We start from the raw sequence: 7,027 nt of genomic DNA on the forward strand, positions 1-7,027 counted from the left end.
GTTCAATCTTCCTGAATGAAGCCAATACATTTCTGAACACAGACTTTCCTAGTAGATCAATGATCTCGTTTTGATTATCGTGGGACGTCCACTTATAACTGAAGCGCCCTAATCAATCTTTAAACTCACGTATGCCATTCTTCCGGAGTTCCAAAAATTGAAAAAAATTTGAGTTTACATCTTCATTCCCTCTAATTGCTAGTCCTTGTCGACATAGAAATTGAACGGTAGTAAAAACTGCCTGAAGAGCCAAACGGCCTTTCTTCATATCACTAGCTAACTGTTCATTCAATTGGGAGGCCACACTTCGGATAGTGATAGAATTTAGTTTCAGAACACCTTCTTTATGCATAAACGTATTTTCATGAAGACGGAACTTTTCCAAAGCCTTTTTCCAGTTAGAAAACCCTACAGAAGTAAATGCATCTTCTGTTTTTGAAGAAAATTCTAATAAATTTTTAGCATCTGCCTCTTTGCAGGTTTCGCAAAAAACTTTTTCAGTAGATGCTTCATATTCTAACCATGTATATTTGATCAACCAAGACTTCGGAAATGATCTTCCCTTGCCGGATTGTCCAGGCTGTGGCTGTGAATGATTCTCACCTGTAGACGACGAAGTAATTGACGACACAATAATTGTTGGAGGTTGACTTGCAGTATCATCAACTTCCAAGCGCGCCTTTTTGGCAACAAATTTCTCCATTGCAAACTTAATTCACAATACACTAAGAGACTAAAGTAAATTAATAAAATATAGTCATACAAACTAGTCCACTAGACACTGCAGTCGGAACACTAAACGCATCTGCAGCATGCACTGAACGAAACTATCCACACTGAATGATTGCGACAGCAGGGTGGGCTTTATTATATAGCCGTGGCGTCGTAATGTCTCGAAACGTCAAGGAGACGCGAGGCGGAGGGTTCCAGGTGTTTCTGCTCCAGTCCTTGTCATGTAGCCGTGGCCGCAGCGCCGACCCGTTGGCGCCAGACTTCACCCGAAGGTTCGCGCACCGGGACAAATTCTAAGTGTGTCCGCAGCACCATAACACTATCATGATTCACACCACTCGCTTTCAGTTAACCTGTTTACTACCGTAATAATTATTTGTTTTAACTCATTACTGAATGTATTTTTAAAAGGTAACTACCGTCAAACAAGGAAAATAAAAAATTCCAACATAATTTTGTGATTTTACAAAGCATAATATAACTAATAATTTTCTTAAATTATTGGGGGGATACGCCCCCTCCCCTGCCCCCAAACAAATTTTTCAGGGGGCTCGGGCCCCATCAGGCCCCATGGAGTCGGCACCTGTGGGAATATACAAAGACAGCACATGAGATGCTGGAACTACTCCTCAAAACTCACTTTCCTCAATATACTCTACCGGACAACACAGATCAGAATGTTATACCGGAGAGACAATGGTTCTCAGGTACTCGAAGAGAGGACTGGGAATCGGACAAGAGTGTGCAGACTTCAATAAATTCCAATGGGCGGTGGGAACATTCCAACTGTTCAAGTCACCTGGCCCAGATGAAATGTTTCCAGCTTTCCTGCAACAGGCAGAAGAGAATCTCATAAGAGTCCTATGCACGTTATTCAGGGTTAGCCTAACAGTAGGAATCATTCCCAATGCTTGGAGGGCAATGAAGGTTGTTTTCATTCTAAAGCTAGGGAGAACTGATCATACCAAGGCCAAGGATATGAGACCCATCAGTCTGTCCTCCTTCATTCTCAAAACATTGGAAAAACTGGTTAACGCATACGTTGGGGAAAGGAGGCTAATTAGGGCTCCTCTTCATTCAAACCAATATGCATATCAACCAGGTAAATCATGTGAGACAGCTGTCCATCAACTCGTTGTAAGGGTAGAGAAAGCACTTCACTTCCAAGAAATAGCCCTCTGCATCTTCCTGGATATCGAAGGGGCCTTCAGTAACACGACCTTCGATTTCATGGTAAGGGCAGCAGAGGTACATGACCTAAGGACCACTATATGTAGGTGGACCAGGGCCATGCTTAGTGGAAGGAAGGTAGAGGCTACCATGATGAATGAAAAGATGGTAATTAACACCACTAGAGGTTGCTCACAAGGAGGAGTTCTGTCCCCTGTACTGAGGAATCTAGTGGTGGATGAACTCATTGAGGATTTAAATTCCAGACAATGCTTTTGCCAAGGATACGCAGATGACCTTGTTATCCTTGTCATAGTAATACTTGGCAAATTTACTGACACAGTTAGAAATATAGCACAAGGAAGATTAGAAATTGTGCAAGACTGATACATTAAATAGGATCTAAGGGTTAATACTGCGAGGTAACATCCGAAAGTTGTTCGGGCTCACATGCGGTTCCTCCTCGTCTAAATGTCTTGGCTCAAACTCATCTAAGGGGTGAATCGCACGTGTCGCACTACACGCCCTGAATTAGACACTTGTGACCCTTTGGTTAAATTGTCTGGCTGACTGCAAGTTTGAAAAATACAAAGTTAACGCAACATGTAATATCAGGAATAATAACATCAGGAACGAAATTAACGACCCATAAATGATGTAGGCCACTCAGTTCCGATTTGGGTAGAATAATGTTTATTCAGAAAGAAAACTAACAGCGAAAGTAGTCGTATTTAGAATTACTATTACACTCTAGCGCACATCCATTCGACACAGTTCATCATTCACAATCTCATCGCAAAACAAGTCCAATAGCCCGCCTCCTTAATTACACCAAAATTTTAAGTTCACACCAGGGCGCGGCTGCTGCCGACACCGTACAGGGGACATTGTTTGGTTCACCGATGGGTCGAAATCAGACCAAGACGTCGGGGCAAGGGTGCACGGGCTTCAGCCAAGACTGCAGGGCATCATCTCTCTAGGAAAACTGGCCTCGGCACTCCAAGCTGAAATTACTGCAATCAGGGCATGTGTGGAAGATAACATGCGTAGGTGCTACAAGGACCGTAGCATCTGCATCTATTCAGACAGCCACCAGCCATGAAATCACTGGCAGCTCCTGCAACGAGATCTAAAATAGTTGCAGAATGCCACAGGGCTCTGGTGGAGCTAGGGGGAAGCAATAGGGTAAAAGGGTAAACCTAGTGTGGGTCTGTGGCCACTCAGGGATCTGTGGCAATGAGCAAGCCGACAGATTGGCCAGGATGGGGGCAACGACTCCATTTATTGGACCGAAACCTGTCCTGAAAATCACCAAGGCTGTGATCAAACTGGAACTACGGAACTGGCTTAGGAAACAGCACGTAGAATATTGGACCAAGATACATAAACAAAAACATGGTAAGGTAATGATGCCCAAGCCATGTGTAAGTAGGCTGTTTAGGTTTTTTTATTGGTAACGCCACGTAGCGCTCTGTGTGAAAATCACTGGCTGTGCTGTGTGCAGTCTGTGGCTGCTTTGCATTGTTGTTTGCTATTGTAGTGTTGGGCAGCTGGATGTTAACAGCGCGTAGCGTTGCACAGTTGGAGGTGAGCCGCCAGCAGTGGTGGATGTGGGGAGAGACATGGCGGACTTTTGAGAGCGGATGATCTGGACGTGTGTCCATCAGAGACAGTAAATTTGTAAGACTGGATGTCATGAACTGCTACATATATTATGACTTTTGAACACTATTAAGGTAAATACATTGTTTGTTCTCTATCAAAATCTTTCATTTGCTAACTATGCCTATCAGTAGTTAGTGCCTTCAGTAGTTTGAATCTTTTATTTAGCTGGCAGTAGTGGCGCTCGCTGTATTGCAGTAGTTCGAGTAACGAAGGTTTTTGTGAGGTAAGTGATTTGTGAGAGGTATAGGTTAATGTTAGTCAGGGCCATTCTTTTGTAGGGATTATTAAAAGTCAGACTGCGTTGCGCTAAAAATATTGCGTGTCAGTTTAGTGTTGATCAGAGTAGGTAAAGAGCGAAATGTCTGAGTACGTTCAGTTTTGCTCAGCTGTTTGAAAATCAAATAATGTAAGAGGTTTATCAGCACAGTAATTCATTAATTTTTCTAAGAGGACGTTTCAGCATTACTGTTTCAGAGTGAGAATCGACTGTACATGTTACTCAATTACGATTTTGACAAAAAAAAAGTGTTTCGCCTATTTCAGAAATGCAACAGGGCATTGAACTATGTGCAGAGCTGGACAGCTGCAATAGAAAAGGAGTTTGCGTTTTATTTGTGGATGGGCACAGCTAGGACACTAGAAAATTAGACCTTGTGCCGGGATTATGAGACGACAGGTGCTTAATCTGCGATATGAGGTACTGGGGTACATGCGCATTGAGAAGTCGACGAATTAGAGATAGCATACGGTAATCGGCAACTTGTCTGGCCGTAATCATTCTAACTATTGCGCATCGGTATATATGGTTCGCAAAATCCTCGCCAGTTTGTGAACAAAGTGCATATTATACAGTAAGAATTTGCAAGATGTTACACAACGTATCAAGAGAAAAATGAGATAAAGTGTTTCCACAATACTCGATATGAAATGTGTCACGAAGTCTCTAAGAAATATTTTCTTGATTATTTTCCGTGTCGCAGCAGTTTTGTGACCGGGTATGGGACGCTCTAACTGATAGCCCATTAAATCTTCCGCCCCATGGAGCATCCGCAATATCTGCTTCGCACAAGAGACTCCAAGCTTCGTGAGAAAAATGGAGAGGTGTTTGCCCAGTGCGTTACATTGGCTCCGTTGCCTTGCACCATAGGCCGTGTTTGAATCAGCTAAAAAAAAAGAAAAAACCAGAAGCAGAAATATGGTTTTAGAAACAAATATGTGGTGGTAGATGAGAAGAATGGATAAACTTGACAGACATAAAAACAAAAGTTAAAAGCAGTATGATCATTTTTAGTAGTTTGGCCAGGTGATCATACATGATGGCAAACACATATTGAATCACTGAACAAAAGGTTAGGCCGGCCAGAATGGCCGAGCGGTTCTAGGCGCTACAATCTGGAACCGCGCGACCGCTACGGTCGCAGGTTCGAATCCTGCCTCGGGCATGGATGCGTGTGATGTCCTTAGATTAGTTAAGTTTAAGTAGTTCAAAGTTCTAGGGGACTGATAACCTCAGAAGTTAAGTCCCATAGTGCTCAGAGCTATTTGAACAAAAGGTTGAGTGAACACTATTATACCTTAAGAATGATTATGGACTACTGTGTAATTGAAGCACTTAATTTGCAAATGCTCGAATCGTGCCGGCACGGTAGCTCAGCGTGTTCGGTCAGAGTGCTGCGTGCTCTCTGTAATAAAAAAAAAAAAAAAACTGTGTCAGGGAATCAACGGTCAACTTAAACGGATGTCTTGTGACGTCGGCCCAGACCAAGCGCAACGAACTACATCGAACAAAATGAAAAAAAAGTATGCTGGGGTATGGTGTGATAATAAGTGAAAACGACAGTTTTTTAAAAATCATCATTTAATATTCAAAAAAGAGAAATACAAGTTTTGATTTTCTCAGACCTGTGCACGATCCTGCCTGGTTAGCCGCTCGCCTTACCACGCTGCTGCCACGATTCCACGAGAGTCACTGGCCCTGGTTCGAAACAGCCTGAAGGGTTAATGCCGAGGGCTGGTGCGCCGACCAGCCTAGGTGTTGTTTTTAGTTAGTTTCTCACATCTGAATGGGTGAATACTGGGTTGGTACCCATGTCCCACTTCAGATGTACAATTCACAAAGCGTTCTCACACTTTCACACATGATAACATTAGACGCAGACAGAGGGGGTACAAAAGCTGCGTCTCGGGGTAGGAAGGGATGGCTACAGGAAGGGCATCCGTCCATACTCCACTACTAAAATTGTCAAATCGAGATTAACATGCCGATATCGTGAAGACGCGGAATACATATATACCGGGTGTGTCTCTTAAGAAATGTCAGACGCATATTCTCTGGTGTTATGGCAGCTATTTGCACTTCTGTTTTCGTAATGTGCAGCTTGAGTCAGTCCAAACAAATACTGCTCATCATGTATTTTCAGTGTCGACCGAAAGCGTCGCCTTGTTTCCCGTTACAAACGATTTTAAACCGGAATTGTAAGTGCCCATTCGATAAAGCGATCCTACTTTAGTCTAGGGCGATATTCGTTTTAGCGATATGTGTTATGAGGGACAGCAAAATACGAAGACAACCCTGTACTCCTGCAGTGACAGCACCTATGTGCTACCACCATGCAGCCGCGCTGCTCGGTCACTCCTGAAATACTGATTATTCTTCGTGTTTTTACTGTTCATGTTAATACATATCAATAAAACGAATATAACATTAGACTAATTTGGGACCGCTCTATTGAATAGGCACTGAAATTTCTCTTTACAAATAATTTTGTTTGTATTGCATTACAAATCGACGCGTTCCGTCAAAAATGATCATCATCAGAAAGACATGACGAGCAAAACGAAATTGCAAATATCTGCCGAAACGCTAGATCAAATGCGCCTGACTACTCTTAGGAGAGGCACCCTACACAAAACTAAAAACTAAAAGTAAACTCCTCCCGAACAGGCCATGAAGGCCCAACGGCCGCCGTGTCATCCTCAGACCACAGGCGTCACTGGATGCGGATGTGGAGGGGCATGTGGTCAGCACACCGCTCTCCCGGCCGTATGTCAGCTTCCGAGACCGGAGCCGCTACCTCTCAATCAAGTAGCTCCTCAGTTTGCCTCACAAGGGCTGAGTGCACCTCGCTTGCCAACAGCGCTCGGCAGACCGGATGGTCACTCATCCAAGTGCTAGCCCAGCCCGACAGCCCTTAACTTCGGTGATCTGACGGGAACCGGTGTTAACACTGCGGCAAGGCTGTTGGCCCCTACACAAAACAGTCTCCAGAAAAAAGCTTACAATGTTTACAGAGGATGTAGTATGCAAAAAGGGAAGAAAAAAGTGTCTAAACTTTGGTCATAAACCTCATATCCTTGGAGTTATGGTCTACTACACTACTGTTAATGACCATCATGTCTGCACCGAGCGAGATGGCGCACTGGTTAGGACACTGGACTCGCATTCGGGAGGACGACGGTT

General features: G+C 43.7%; 1 pseudogene; it reads right to left on the reverse strand.

Annotated features, from left to right (window-relative positions):
- Positions 1–6,695: 6,695 nt before the first annotated feature.
- On the reverse strand, positions 6,696–6,813 carry LOC126472350 (5S ribosomal RNA; annotated as a pseudogene).
- Between the last annotated feature and the right edge of the window lie 214 nt (positions 6,814–7,027).

Source organism: Schistocerca serialis, chromosome 3 (genome assembly GCF_023864345.2).
Source record: "Schistocerca serialis cubense isolate TAMUIC-IGC-003099 chromosome 3, iqSchSeri2.2, whole genome shotgun sequence".
Lineage (NCBI taxonomy): Eukaryota > Metazoa > Arthropoda > Insecta > Orthoptera > Acrididae > Schistocerca > Schistocerca serialis.